General features: G+C 46.5%; 1 pseudogene across 1 annotated transcript in view; it reads right to left on the bottom strand.

Moving 5' to 3' along the window:
* LOC308151793 overlaps positions 1-15771 on the bottom strand; it is a 50164-nt pseudogene that overhangs the window by 4559 nt on the left and 29834 nt on the right. The window contains exons 59-74 of the transcript in view: positions 15389-15631; positions 14859-15035; positions 14600-14749; positions 14426-14512; positions 13950-14339; positions 13638-13764; positions 13301-13419; positions 12982-13178; positions 12526-12709; positions 12246-12411; positions 12022-12146; positions 11622-11930; positions 11305-11508; positions 10769-11065; positions 10154-10449; positions 9926-10060 (exon numbers count right to left, since the gene is read on the bottom strand). The product of the transcript in view is annotated as an uncharacterized misc_RNA (transcript). The remainder of the gene's footprint in view (positions 1-9925; positions 10061-10153; positions 10450-10768; positions 11066-11304; positions 11509-11621; positions 11931-12021; positions 12147-12245; positions 12412-12525; positions 12710-12981; positions 13179-13300; positions 13420-13637; positions 13765-13949; positions 14340-14425; positions 14513-14599; positions 14750-14858; positions 15036-15388; positions 15632-15771) is intronic.

Below are 15771 nucleotides of genomic sequence, written 5' to 3'. Positions count from 1 at the left end.
GCAGCAGGGAAACTTATAGATCTGCATTCAAGGGAGGACTGTGCAGATCCTGTTGATATCTCTCCCAATGATGAAGTGGCTGATTGTGAGTCAACATACAAGTCATTCATCTCCAGAGCGCCTTCGAACAAGACAGTAGTATTTCAAGGTCTACACAGAGTCCAAAGGTCTGATAGTTTATTCTACACCACTGTCTCCGCTGCAGATGTCTCTCTTAGAGCGATGATAGACAGTGGTTCTATGGCATGCACGCTTAGCGAGGCTGCGGAGGCGCGTCTCTTGCAGCGTAACCCTGATCTGAGAGGATGCCCCGCTGATGATGTCATCATCATAGGATGTGGTGGTCACCGAGTTGTACCTAAGGCAATATACAATGTCGATGTGGTGGTGTATGACTGCAAGATGGTCATTCCAATGCTTGTGGTGCCTGGACAGACCGATGACATGATACTAGGCAGTAATGCCATCAAGAAAATCCTAGAGTTGATGAGGAAGACTGACAGCTATTGGCAGCTGATATCTGAACATGGTGGTGGCAGTGATGGGGACTGTCATCACTTCTTCTCTCTCCTTTCCAATACAGAGAGATGGAGGGGTAAGACAGTGCCTGAGAAGGTTGGCACACTGAAGCTACAACAGTGTGTGATGCTACAGCCAAATAGTGAGCATCTTGTATGGGGCAGACTCCCTGTGTCGGCACCTATATCAGAGGGCAGTACGGTGGTTGTGGAACCAACTCAGTCCAGATGCAGACCGAATAAAGTTCTGGTTGGCAGAGTTGTTACGCCGATGTGGGGCGACCGATGGCTGCCTATGAAGGTTGTGAATCCCACCGGTGAGCCGGTAGTGCTGAAGCGAAACACCAAATTGGCGGACGTGTTTCCCTGCATTGCCGCTGAAGATCTGTCCCCGCCCGACCACATTCAGTCTTCCCCACAATCCGTGACTGGTGAGTCTGTAGCAAGGCCCAAAGAAGACATCAGAAAGGCACTGGAGGAACTTGGTCTACGCGACCTAGACTTGGACGCGTGTGAAGTCTCTGACCTGTGGAGAGAGAAGCTTTGTCAGCTTGTTGTGAAATACGAGTCAATCTTTTCACGCCACAAGTTGGACTGTGGTGAGGCGTCTGACTTCGTGCACAAGATACATCTGGTGGACGAGAGGCCATTTCGCCTGCCCTACCGCAGAGTGCCACCGAAACTCTACGAGAAGCTGAGGTCTGCCATCAACGACATGGAGGAGAAGGGCATAATTCGTAAGTCCAACAGCGAATATGCCTCGCCCTTGGTTCTTGTGTGGAAGAAGGATGGAGGATTGCGCATCTGTACGGACTTCAGATGGCTTAATGCGAGGACAACGAAAGACGTACATCCGCTGCCTCATCAGGCTGACACGCTGGCTGCACTAGGTGGTAATGCCTACTTCTCCACAATGGACCTTACCTCTGGTTTCTACAACGTGCCTTTACATGAGGACCACAAGAAATACACTGCGTTCTCCTCTCCCTTTGGCCTGCATGAATATAACCGGATGCCTCAAGGGTTGTCCAACAGCCCGGCTACATTCATGCGGATGATGCTCTCGATCTTTGGGGATCAGAATTTCACCAGTCTATTGTGCTACCTAGACGATGTTATGGTCTTCGCTCCTACAGAACAGCTGGCACTCGAGCGTCTAGAGATGGTTTTCTCTCGTTTGAAGTACAACAATCTCAAATTGGCTCCAAAGAAGTGCTATCTTCTGCGGAAATCAGTACGGTTTCTCGGCCATATCATCAATGAGTCAGGAGTGCAGACGGACCCTGGGAAGGTTGAAGCCATTAGCCAAGTACAGGTATCCGATCTGATGGACAGTGATGGGGTGTCTCCTTCACAGAAGAAGATTAGGTCCTTCTTGGGCATGATGCTTTACTATCAGCACTTCATTGAAGATTGTTCCTCTAAGGCCAGACCCCTATTCAAGCTTCTCTCTGGACAGAACGCTGGAGAAAAGGCACGCAGAGGGAGAAAACCAGTGAAGAAATGTCACAATCTTGTAAAGCTCAAACCAGCTGACTGGACGGCCGAGTGTAGGGATGCTTTCGAGACATTGAAGCGCGATCTCCTGCATTCTGTAACCCTGGCCCATCCTGATTTCGCAAAGCCATTTATCCTAGCAGTGGATGCTTCATTCGATGGGATTGGCGCCGTCATCTCTCAGCTCCAGCCTGGTGATAAAGTAGCAAGACCAGTTGCCTTCGCTAGTAGGACGCTGTCACATGCTCAGTTGAACTATCCAGCTCACCGACTTGAGTTCCTGGCATTGAAGTGGGCTGTATGCGAGAAGTTTTCCCACTGGCTGAAGGGAGTGCATTTCACAGCGTGGTCGGATAACAACCCCTTGACCTACATCCTAACGAAGCCCAAGTTAGATGCATGCGAACAGAGGTGGGTGGCCAAACTTGCTGCATATGATTTCGATCTGAATTATATCCCAGGGCCTAGGAACATAGTCGCTGATGCGCTGAGCCGTGAGCCATTTGTTAAGTCCTGTGTGAGTCATCGCCTGGTGAGGGAGCCTTACCTGTCCTTGCTGGATCAGGTGAATGGAGTAGTGGCTGGTACGGTGCAGGACGCTTTCCGGCTGACTACCAACTGTCAAGGTGTTCAGCACACTAATGTCGACACAGATGAGGTCCTGAGTCCTGAGTCTTCTGGAGGTGCCATTAGTGCTGAGGAGGTGGCTGCTGTCATGGACGTCCATCGTACTGGGGGTGTTTCTCAGCTGCCCTACATTAATCCGGAGTATTTGCAATTGCCCGAGGAAGACCCTTCCATCGCCATCCCACAGAGTCAATTACACAATCTCCAGCAACAAGATGCTGTAGTGAGCAGGGTTCTCTTTTATATGCAGCGACATAGGAAACCAAATGCACACAAGAGAACAGCTGAGTCTAGCTGTGTGCTCAGGCTGTTGAAACACTGGAAGAAGTTGAGAGTGCGTAGTGGACTCCTCTACCGTGTGAAGAGAGACCGCATCAGGGACAAGAGGATCTTTCAGTTCGTCACTCCAGAAGCTCTGAAGCGACAAGTCTTGCATGGAGTCCACGATGCTGCTGGCCACCAGGGTCGCTCAAGATCATCCTCTCTGGCCAGTGAACGATTCTTCTGGACAGGCATGCAGAGGGATGTTGAGAATCACGTGAAGCACTGTCAGAGATGTATTTTGGGGAAGACTCCTGAACCACACGCCCGAGCACCTCTTGAGAGCATCCGCACTTCAGCTCCTATGGACTTAGTGTGCATCGATTTTTGGACCGCAGAGCAGAGCGACAAGAAGACCATTGATGTTCTTGTTGTTACGGACCATTTTTCTAAAGTAGCTCTTGCCTTCCCCTGTCGGAACCAGACTGCGAAACAAGTTGCCCGCTGTCTATGGGACAAGTTTTTTTGCATATATGGGTTCCCCAAAAGAATCCATTCGGATCAGGGAGCTAACTTTGAGAGTCGGCTTCTAAAAGATCTACTAGAGATGGCAGGTGTGCATAAGTCCCATACGACTCCATACCACCCCATGGGCAACGGCGTCACAGAGAGGTTCAACAGGACCCTCGGGGGCATGATAAGGGCTCTCCCTCCACTGAGCAAGTCCAGGTGGCCACAGATGCTCCAGACACTGACCTTCTGCTACAACTCCACTGTGCATGAGACCACGGGCTTCGCGCCATTCTACCTGATGTTCGGACGGGTCCCGCGGCTGCCCGTGGATGTCATGTTTCATCATGTGCTGGAGGATGATGCCGTTGTCAGTCGTCATGAGTTTGTGCAACATCTGAGGAGAGATCTTTCTGAAGCAGCACAGATCGCTCAAAGGAATGCCATCAGGGAACAAGATCGCCACACCAAACTGTACAACCGGAAGGTCAGAGGACTGCCGTTGGGTGTTGGTGACAAAGTGCTGCTTGCCAATCGAGGTGAGAGAGGGAAGAGGAAGATCGCAGACCGGTGGGAATCAACTCCTTTCGATGTGGTGTCTGTGAGATCGGACATCAACGTGTACAGGATCAGAGATGTTGTCACGAATAGAGAGAAGGTTGTACACAGGAACATGCTGCTTCCGGTTGACTTCTTGACAGTTCCGGAACAAGATGGGAACCCGGCATCCCTAGAGGAGTCGCAGTCTATAGCTTCCTGTGCCAGTGTTGAGGGCTCTGTCACCTCTGATGTTGAAGAGGCCTCTCGGTTGCGCACCAGGGACTGGGTCTTGGAGTCGCCTGAGCACGCGGGGGCAGAGAGCATCCATGAGGAAGAAGTCAACGGAAGGACTATGCCCGTGCCGAATGCCTCGAAGGAAGACCGACCAGATGAGTTGCTGGATAGTGTTCCTGATGACTCTGTACCTGACTGCCACACTGATTATCCCCCTGACACAGTATGTGACACAGTACACTCACCTGAAGCTAGATGTGATGCCCATGGTGACCTCCCAATTCTAGTTGAGGTTGAGCCGGAGTTGGTAGTTTGCACACGTTCACAGAGTGCTCAAGTTCCATCAGTTGTCACGAGATGTGGGAGGAGTGTTAGGAACCCAAATAGGCTTATTTGTGAGATGTCAGGGCAGATGCTTAAAGGGAGTACTGAGCCTTTCATAGGTTCTGCATTTAGTTTCATTGCGGCGTCTATGTAGGGGCGTAGTGCATCCAGTTTTTTTTCTTTATTTATTTTGCTTCCGGTCTGAGTCGTGACCTAGAGTCATGAGATCCTCTTGTAAGGGCAAAGTTATGTACAACTGTGGGATGTAGATGGCATCTCTTTCTCCTCTGTGATAAGTACGGGTTTTGGTACCAATCTGTCCTTACACACTTCTTATGGAAGAATTTATAATGTTGAGTTTTGGTACATCAGTGCTCGAGATCCACGTTGTTTTTTTGTTTTGTCAATCGTTTTTTTTTCCGCTCCTGTTTTATTTTTTTATTTTTTTACTGTCCTCCGGTTTTCATGCTGTTGCCCCATTTTAGTATAATTTAAGGGGGGTGTATGTAACGGAGTAGAAAGGTCAAGTTCAATTATAGCTAAAATAGGTATAAACTGCGCCCTCTAGGGGTTTAATGACGTGGTATATCCGGGGTGTGTCTGTGACCCGGATGCTGTGTAAATATAGCTGGACAGTGCAATTGCACGGGACGTAACGTGATCTCCCTCAGTTCATTCTTAACCACTGATGCGAATGTAGCTCGATGACCCTGCAAGTCCCGTGTCCAGAATTTGATGCACTGTTTTCTACAGAATAAATGAACGTGAGCCATCCAGCTGAGAGTGATTCATGAAAAGATACACCCCGTCACAGTAGCACTGGGACTTTTAAACAGGGATTGTAATGTTAGTAGCCTAATTAAAGTATACAATGGGTAGTGGAGACAGAAATGGTAATAAAAAGCACAAAATGGTGCATACAAATTGACCAGAATGCAGGGAATTAAGTGTTAAATTCTCAAAATTGTGCCACCCATGCCAGCCCGACAGGCGCACATAACTATGGAAGGCCATAAGCGCAATAAACGTCTAGACACATCGTGTCCACACGTACATTTTTGACGTGTCCAGACGGCAATATTTTTGCCGTGTCTACGTGATTTTTGACGTGTCCACACGTAGATTTTTGCCGTGTTGCCTGTCATAGCCTGTCATAGGCAACGGGCTGTTCCATTCTACTCAGGGTTCGAGTTATAAACTGAGCTTTGTGGGGGTCTCCAAAATAACAGTGCGAAATGTTCTCATGCACGCACGCGAATCATGCCCACACAGCGTTGGGACTTACAAGTTTTAATTAGCCATAGGCTACTCATTTCACCACATCAACAGCACCACATGAAACAACAGCTATAAGTGATAGTCACGGGTATCTCAGCCAATAATTTTGTTGTTTTTGCTATACAGTCCATTAACTTTTCCTGTTAGCACGACACATTGTCCACATCTCCATTTCCAGTGACATCGCACCTGACATAAATAATCATGTATGCTCGTCCATGAATTGTGCTTTCATCTAATGTTATGCTACTACGGGAATCAAGTGATTTGGTTTTGTGAAGCACTTGGTTTTGTTTGAGCTCTGCTATTTCAACAGTTTCAACGTTAGGTGTCATAACAGGGCAGCTGAATTCAAGTTTGGTTTCTTGGATGAAAACACGAAACTTTCCAGGCTTGTCGACTCGGTCGGAAGCAGTGGCCTTTTTTTGGGCAGCATGATAGCTAGCTACTGAATATTTTCTTCTCAATAATCGTGTTTTCACGTTCGCAAGTTCTCAACGATCATATTCTGCTGTTGCACAATATTCTACTGCGCCCCATAGTGTCTTCTTGGTAAAGTGCAGGCAGTCAAAGGCATACTGCCATTCACAGGAGATTAATGCTGGTGCGCGTAGTTCTTTTGGAAAACGTGTTTATTTTAGAATATTTATCATATAAATAAATATAAATAATACTCATTACATTGACATTTTTGATCAAATAATGGTTGTGGTCATGTATTATTAGCGACCCCCACAGATGTTACTGCTTTCATGGGAGCTCAGACCTTCCTTATGGGAGCTCAGCTCCCATTGGCTCCCACATAACTCGAACCCTGATTCTACTGCTGTCTGGGTGTTAGATGGCAAACAGCTTTTACGTGCATTACCAGTTAACTTTATAATAGTTAACTTTCGATAATGCTGTTTAAACAACAAAAGAAGAAGAAGCAACGAGGACTGGTAACATTACAAGCACATTCGATTGCTCGAAGATTTCGAAACGATTGTCTTTCGAAATCTATGTCTGTTTGTAATGTTACCAGTCCTACCACTAGGCGTCACTATGCCATGTGTAATGTAGGGTGTTCACACATATAATTTTGCTTTCACTTTAGATTAAAAGGAATGACATAGAGAATTGTATGAGAAACAATGGTCCAAATCCCATGGTTCTATCATGTATGGTTCAAAAGTTATCACGGTTTACCTCTTTCCATGCCAATTACTGGAATTGATCTCAATATAGAATCTCGACCTAACAAGTGGTCACTGCTATTAGAACGGCGCTGCTGAAAGCGGTAGTGAATAGCAACGGTATCGTTGAAATTACAGTCTTAAAACAATAAGTACATCGAAAACATGTACACAGAGCATGTATGTTTACACATGTAAGACAAAATCTTCCAAACATGTATTTTTTTAATGGTGATTAAGTAGCGCAACCCTGGCGGTTTTGTATGTGGAAGTTTGCAATTAAACGCACGGATTGTAAGACAACCTATCTTGTCTTTGGCTTGGGAGGACTTCTGATTTCAAGACATAAAAGTCTGAATCTATGTCATGGTATTTGATGTACTGTACATGACCACAGATTGCGTAGTTGTAGGCATCTAGTGATTTATATGCTCTCAATTTCTCAAGGGCCTACACGCTAGGCAATGCAAACTTTTCATACTTTTCACAGGCAGGTAATGGCCAGGTAATGGATTGGAACAATATCTCGTTAACTCCGACCACTCCCCCAGATTTGTTTGTTTAAAGAATAAATATGGGAGTTTAATATTACATTTGTATGGTGCCACTCTGTTGTGTTGTGATTGGTAGCACTGGGACTTTTAAACAGGGATTGTAATGTTAGTAGCCTAATTAAAGTATACAATGGGTAGTGGAGACAGAAATGGTAATAAAAAGCACAAAATGGTGCATACAAATTGACCAGAATGCAGGGAATTAAGTGTTAAATTCTCAAAATTGTGCCACCCATGCCAGCCCGACAGGCGCACATAACAGGCGCACCTACCCCAATGTCACGTCGGAATTCGACGTTTGGATACGTCGGAATTCGACGTTTGGATGCGATGGACAGACGTTGAATCCTGACGTCTGCCGTGTGAGACCAGGTTGGTCACTCCCATACAAAGGACAAAGACACAGGACATGTCGATTTTGAATGCAATTGTGCTTTATTCTACAATAACTTTGTCATTTGCAGAGCGTGGAGGGGGACTAACCCACAGCAGAGGCCACGGCCTCACAGGTCACCAGAGAGCTTCACTCCTCATCATGACCTTTCTGTGACGGGAGAGAACCAGAGGACAGAGAGACAGAGAGAGAGAGACGTCAGGGAAAGAAGATGGTGGTAAGAATTGTACAGTAACCATTTTAAATACTGAAACCACATACAATTAAGATTACATAACTAAAGTGATTTGTCTGAAATTATGCAATGCTCAGTGTTACTATGGGGCCTTAGTCACCAGTAACAGATTGATTCAGTTACCTGAATAATACCTTTATTTCGAACATGATTTAAAATAATAAAAGAACAAATAACTAATATGAAGAGTACAGGTATCAATGTTCGAAAGGGAGTAGGATGAAGCCTAAGCTATCATGTCTATCATCATCTACTCTCGTATTTAAACGTGATTTTGCCTTTGCACATCCAATCAAAACAACCACCCCCCTTAACCAAGTAACTAACTTATCAGCTGCATGCCAAGATGCCAAGAAGCTGGATCCCGCTTTCAATGCTAGCTGCCGCCTTATCACAGGCTGTCTGAAATCAACACCAACAGACCGTCTGTACATCCTGGCAGGCATAGCCCCACCAGAGATACGACGAAATGCAGCAAGCAAAAAAGAGCACCAACAACAGTCTACTGACCAAAGACATCCTCTCTTTGGCCATGTGCCAGCCAAAAGCCGCCTTAAATCAAGGAAAAGTTTCCTGAAGAGCGTCCCGCCCCTCGGAACACCGAGCACAAGCAGTGAAAGAGTCACTCGGTGGGAAGAAAGGCTGGACAAACTCCCACCAGCAACAACAATGGAGCTAAAGGCGATCGAGGCACTGCCCCCTGGAGCAGACACCAACTATGCAGTGTGGAAATGCCTAAACAGGATAAGATCTGGTGTTGGACGTACAAAAGCCACTCTCGCCAAATGGGGATACCTAAATGACGGGGACGTTGTGTGTGACTGTGGCACTGAACCACAGACCATGCAGCACCTCCTGATATGCCCCCTGCTGGAGCAGCCCTGCACATCAACGGACTTGGCAGAGTTCAATGAGAAGGGACAGCAATGTGTTCAGCTGTGGTTGAACCACATCTAGCCAAGCCTTGTAACTGACTCTCTTGTGGACACGAAAAGAAGAAGGGTAACGGTCACTGAGGCTGAGTGACTATTCATTGCGTTGATTCTGCTGTAAAAATTCACAACGAGTGACTTCGACACTTGAATAACGATCTGGAGATGGAAACCCACTCCATAACAGGTTACCGCATAGAGTCAAAATAGCCCAGATCTAAATAGTCCAAGCTAAAATAACTAATAACCAACCCAACAAACCAGGTGAACTAACTGAAGCCCTCATAATGTGTTTGCATGAGGTAATGTGTGTAGAAGAGTCAAGACCGTTCACTTTGGGTAAGGACCTGAAGATGTTAAGTCAGTCCCGTTACCGGATGCATAAATTGTAGTGTAAACTGTACATTTTGTCAAATAGTCCAATGGTGGGATCACTTTGACTAACACACTTACACAAGGAGTTTCCCCTTTAGCGTCTAATACGACCAACTGGACCTGCATTATCCTGCTCATAGGGCTGCGTTATCTGTCTCTTGATCCATAACACCACTTAGTACAGCTACAATATTTCCTTGTGTAATAAAGTGATATTTTGACGTATTTAGACCATACTGTCATGATGTTGAATAAAAGAGATATATTATGTGTTTGTCTGATTTCTTTCGTCTGATTTTTTTGATTGCTAAAAACATGAACTGAAAATACTGTTTTACTCTGTAGAAATGACGCTGTATGACCCATTGCCTTGCCACATACAGTCTATATGAGTATTATATGATGTATACGCAGGTGGTTGAACCAGCAGGGGGAAAAGGGATTTGAAGACGAATCTGACATTGAACTGACCTTGGGGCCTATGTCACGGCTCTTGACACGCAGCTTGTTGACCTGAGACTCAGCGATGTCGGCTCTCTCCTCAGCCTCGTCCAGCTCATGCTGAATCTTGCGGGACTTGCCCAGATGAGTGTTGGCCTGTTCCTCCTGTGAGACAGAGACACAGACATCGTTACAACTGAAGCTGAGAGACTCCAACAGGAAGACAGTGCCTCAGTATAGTCTCATGTCCACACGTACAGCCTCCTCTGCAGCTCTCTTGTAGGATTTCACTTTCAGCTGCAGCTTGTCCACCAGGTCCTGGAGACGGGCCATGTTCTTACGGTCCTCCTCCGTCTGTAAAGACAGAAGTCGTAAATGTCAGTTAGTTTCCAGTGTGAAATGTCCTGAACTGCGTGTCAGTCAAGGTAATGGCAGCGCTGAAAGATTACCTGGTAGGTGAGCTCCTTGATGCGTCTCTCATATTTACGGATTCCTTTGATCGCATCACCACTCTTCTTCTGCTCAGACTCGACCTCATTCTCCAGATCCCTCACCTGACAAAGTCATGACAACAATGTTACAGGCTCAATCATTTATGTTTTGTATTGACGAGTGTCCCATAACTGTATATATGTGTACTGCAGTGAAGGCTGATGCGGGGAGAAATTGGTCGCACGTGTTTGATACTATTCTTCATTCCATTCCATGCATCCCCTGGTGTTCTACCTCCACCAGCCTCCCCTGCTGATCTACCTCCACCAGCCTCCCCATATGTTCTACCTCCCCCAGCCTCCCCTGGTGTTCTACCTCCCCCAGCCTCCCCTGGTGTTCTACCTCCACCAGCCTCCCCTGGTGTTGTAGAGTGTCTCTTACCCTGGCCTCCAGCTTCTGCACCTGCTTCTTGCCCCCCTTCATGGCGATCTGTTCAGCCTCATCCAGGCGGTGCTGCAGGTCCTTGATGGTCTGCTCCATGTTCTTCTTCATGCGCTCCAGGTGAGCGCTGGTGTCCTGCTCCTTCTTCAGCTCCTCTGCCATCATGGCTGCATCAGTAATGGCCTTCTTGGCTTTCTCCTCAGCGTTTCTGCACTCCTGTACCGCCTCCTCCACCTCAGTCTGAAGCTGGGATGTATCGGTCTCCAGCTTCTTCTTCTGGTTCAGCAGGCTGGTGTTCTACAGATGGATGTGTTCACAGGAAGTACATGTGTGAAACACTAGGACACGTGTAGAGGAAATAATAAATATAATACAATCGAATGGCGATAGCAATGCTTGATAGCAAGATTGTGGGTTCGATTCCTGCTGGAACCCTACAGGAGTATATACTAAAACTGTCTGCACTCACTGTACTGAAAGTCACTTTGCATAAAAGGCATATAGTATATGGCATATGTATTATTATATTTTCAAACCTGTGTGTGCAGCAGCTGCACCCTCTCACTGATGTCCAGCAGCTCCTGCTCAGCGAGCTTGCGGCCTCTCTCGGTCTGCTCCAGCATGGTCCTCAGCTCCTCCAGCTCTGCCTGCATCAGGTTGTTGCGTCTCTCAACAATGGCAATGTTCTCCTTCAGATCGTCATTGGAACGGAGAGAGTCATCCAACTGGATTTGTGCGTCCTATGAAACAAGACGTTAACCAATTAGATACATTTAGCATTCATCTTTATGTACCGTAATAGAGATTATTTATATTCGGTTATACACCATAGGAATTTGCTCTACTTATTTACCTTCAGATGAGCATGAACAGACTTCAGCTGCTTCTGGGCCTCTGCTGCCTGTCTGTTGGACTGGCTGAGCTGGATCTCCATCTCATTGAGGTCTCCCTCCATCTTCTTCTTCAGCCTGAGGGCCTCATTCCTGCTACGACACTCTGACTCCAGAGAGCTCTGCAGGGTATCAATGGTCCTCTGCAGGTTCCTCTTGGTCTGCTCCATCTCCTCATCCTTCTCAGACAACTTGCGCTCAATGTCAGCCTTTATCTGGTTGAACTCAAGCTGGGCTCTCAGAATCTTCCCCTCTTCATGTTCAAGAGAAGCCTGGTGGATACAATGGATGAAATGTATCACAGTGGCATACAGCATAGGTATATCAAGGATTTTGTATCAACACTGGCCAGAGGGCCCCTACCTCAGCTTCCTCCAGTGCAGATTGGATCTCACTTTTCTCCTGGTCCAGCTGCTTCCTGATCTTCTCCAGCTCGTGGATGCTCTTTGCTCCCTCACCAAGTTGCTCAGTCAGGTCCGAAATCTCCTCTGTCAGGTACAGACCATTGAGTGTCATTTAAATGACTTTGTTGGCAGGTATGAAATGACATAATTTGTACCTGTCCAAACTGCCTGCAAACTCCTCACCTTGGAGGTTCTTGTTCTCCCTCTTCAAGGTCTCCAGATGATCCAGAGACTCCTCGTAGGAGTTCTTCAGCTTGAAGAGCTCCGTGCTCAGAGACCTGGCCTCCTTCTGGGAGCTCTCCAGCTCACACTGAGACTCCTCATACTTCTGCTTCCACTCTGACAGGACCTACATTCAACCATTTCAAATAGATTCAAACAAATAAATAATAATGATATTGGCCAGGCTCTTATTGAAGTTGTCCATGCAGCTACGGTATGGTCTATGGGTTAGGCTGTTCACCTTGTCAAAGTTTCTTTGCTTCTTGTCCAAAGCGGCGGCTGCAGCATTAGACCTCTCCACGTCCACCATGAGATCTTCAATCTCATTCTGCAGTCTGTGTTTGGTCTTCTCCAGGGAGGAACACTTAGCGTTCACTGCTTCCACAGCCTCCTCAGCATCCTGCAGGCGCTGAGCCAGCTTCTTCCTGGATGGAACCGGCGGATACAGGACAATGATTTAGTGTTTTTGCTAAGTTATGGTTCATTATTGAAACCATAAGTATTCTTACGACTAATCGCTGCATGGTCAGCTATCAGACAAACTTTTTGTTCGTCTTACATTTTAGTAGAAACATAATACAAACAAAAAGCTTATCTGCTAGAAGAGAAACTCTCTCTTTGAAGAAGACTTTTCATGTTCGATGTCAGAGTTAAACATAAACATGATTAAACATAAACGATTGTCTGTATTTCTTACTTGGCCTCCTCCAGCTCCTCAGTCCTCTGGATGGCGTCAGTTTCATACTTGGTCCTCCACGTAGCCACCTCAGCATTGGCCTTGGACATGCCGCGCTGCAGCTCAGCCTTGGCCTCCTGCTCCTCCTCATACTGCTCTCTCAGCAGGTCAGAGTCATGGCGGGAAGACTGCACTGCATGGGCTAGTGCATTCTTAGCCTGGGAGAGTTCACACATCGTATCTCATTAAAGCAGGACAACGAGGTACCCAACATAAAGGCATAATTGAAACATTGTATTTTATTATTTTACTGTAGCTTTAGGCGCTGTTTCTATCCCACCTTTGTCTCCTCCTCCAGCTGTCTCTTCAGGTCCTCAATCTGCTGGGTGTAGGACAGCTTCCCTCTTGTCAGTTGAGACACAAGGGAGTCCTTTTCCTCCAGCTGTCTGGAGAGCTCCCCTGTTATATTACAACATTGGAAAGAACATTTTCACTGCCTTGATCAACATGGAAGCAGGCATAGTCACCGAATATTTAATTACTGTTTGTCGGAAGACATCTGTAACACTTCATGCTATGTTCCTCCCTATACCTGTCGCAATACAACTGTGTTACTAGTAAGAGTTACTAGAGAGGTTGAGAGGCAACTCTTGTCAAAAGTGATTCAATCAACTCACCATTCTCAGTCTGCAGCTTAGCTTTATGCATGCTGAAGTCATTCATGTGGCGCTGGGCCTCCTCGTATTTAGACCTGTATTCACTCATCTGATCCTCCAAGGTCCTGCACGCCTTCTCCAAATTTGTCTGAAATTAATAGTAATATATTATATGTAAATATCAAGGAAGACCGATAAAATCACCAGGAAAAGGTTCTGGTCACTGATGAGCACTTGTAACAGGTTTCTGTTTGTTATTACTGTAATAAGCGATATATTAATAACATTTGATTTGATTGGAGGACATGACATGCGACCATAGGCCTACTGTACCTTATTCTTAACAATGTGCTCCATGTTGGAGACCACATCGTCCAGCTCCAGCCTGAGCTCACTCTTCTCCTTCTCCATCTTCTGCTTGACTCTCTGCAGGTTGTCTATCTGCTCCCCCAGGTCAGCCACACTGTCGGCTTGTTTCTTCCTGAGTGTGGCAGCGGTGGCCTCGTGCTGCAGAGTGGCCTCTTCAAGGTCTCTGCGGAGTTTCAGGAACTCAGCTTCCCTCTTCTTGTTCATCTCAATCTGGACAGAGGTCGCTCCGCCAGCCTCCTCCAGCCTCTCACTGATCTCCTCCAGCTCTCTGGCCAAGTCCGCTCTCTGCTTCTCCACCTTGGCTCTTGCTGCTCTCTCTGCCTCAAGCTCCTCTTCCAGCTCTTCAATGCGAGCCTAAGAGAGGGAGTAAAGTTATTTATACAAATCAATTCCTTGTTTTATCATGTTTGTTATTACATGATGTTATTGATGATAATTACCTGCATCTCCTTCAGTTTCTTTTGAAGCTGAAGGCTAGCGGCTTGTTCATCCTCTATTTTACTGGTAAGCTGGCTGACCTCGAAGTCCTTCCTGTGGTCAAAAGGTGTATTTTGAGCAAACAACAAAAACACAAAGCCATGAATGGTTGAAACTGAAAGAAAAAACCCATTTACTGACTTTTTAAGGCGCTCCTCTAACTGCTGCTTGTCATTCTCCAGATCCATCAGACTCTCCTGGGTTAACTTCAGGTCTCCCTCCAGCTTCCGCTTGGCTCTCTCAAGGTCCATTCGAACCTTCTTCTCTTGTTCCAGAGAGCCTTCAAGCTGGGGAACATCATAACAGATAACTAGGCTGCAATTTCTGATCACTACATTAGAACTGTATTTTTATGCTTTACTCCTTACAGGAACACATTGGAAACAGGCTTCTTACATCATCAACTTGCTGCTCCAGCTTGGCCTTGGCCTTGGTCAGAGTGTTGACTTTGTCTTCTTCACTCTGCAGGTCATCCAGTGTTTGCTGATGAGCTTCCTGTAAGGCTTTCTTCTCCTTGGTCAGCTTGGCAATGATTTCGTCCAGAGCTGCCATCTCCTCAGTCATGTTTTTCACCTGTAAACAGACAGGGAAAGTTGAGAACATGACTGCATTGATAATAATGTTGTAGGGGTGGCTGTGGCTCAGGAGGTAGAGCCAGCATCTAATGATCGCAAGGTCGGTGGTTTGATCCCTGTCTCCTCCTGTCCACGTGTCAAGGAGGCCTTGGGCAAGACACTGAACCCCAAATTGCTCCCAATGAGCGCCGGCGCCTTGCATGGTAGCTTGCCGTCATTGGTGTGCGAATGTGTGTGAATGGGTGAATGAGAGGCCATTGTAAAGTGCCTTGGAATAAGGCGCTATATACGTGCAGTCCATTTACCATTTATTGTGCTGATTAAAGAATCTGAATACAGGTGAATATGTACCTTGTTCTCAGTGGCATGCTTCTCCTTCTCCACTTTAGCCAGAGTGAGCTCCAGATCATCAATGTCCTTCTTCAGCTCAGAACACTCATCCTCCAGCTTCCTCTTCTTAGCTGTCAGTTCAGCGTTCATCTCCTCCTCATCCTCCAGCCTCTCAGTCAGCTCTTTGGCTTTGGCTTCCATCTGGATCTTGTTCTTGATCAGCCCCTCACATCTCTCCTCAGCGTCACCAAGGTTATCTTGCTCCTGGTTTGTGATAATCATGACAAAGTTATAGCAATGGCACAACATTGCTAATGTCAAAGTTAAAGACATCAACTGTCGCCCCTTGACTGAAAGCTACAAAGGCCTTTTGGTCTGCAGTATGTACTATACTGTATGTAGAC

Source organism: Nansenia antarctica (assembly GCF_963989245.1).
Source record: "Nansenia antarctica genome assembly, chromosome: 2".
Taxonomy (NCBI): domain Eukaryota; kingdom Metazoa; phylum Chordata; class Actinopteri; order Argentiniformes; family Microstomatidae; genus Nansenia; species Nansenia antarctica.
The sequence above is the reverse complement of the archived record's forward strand: the minus strand, read 5'-3'. Positions and strand labels throughout refer to the sequence as shown.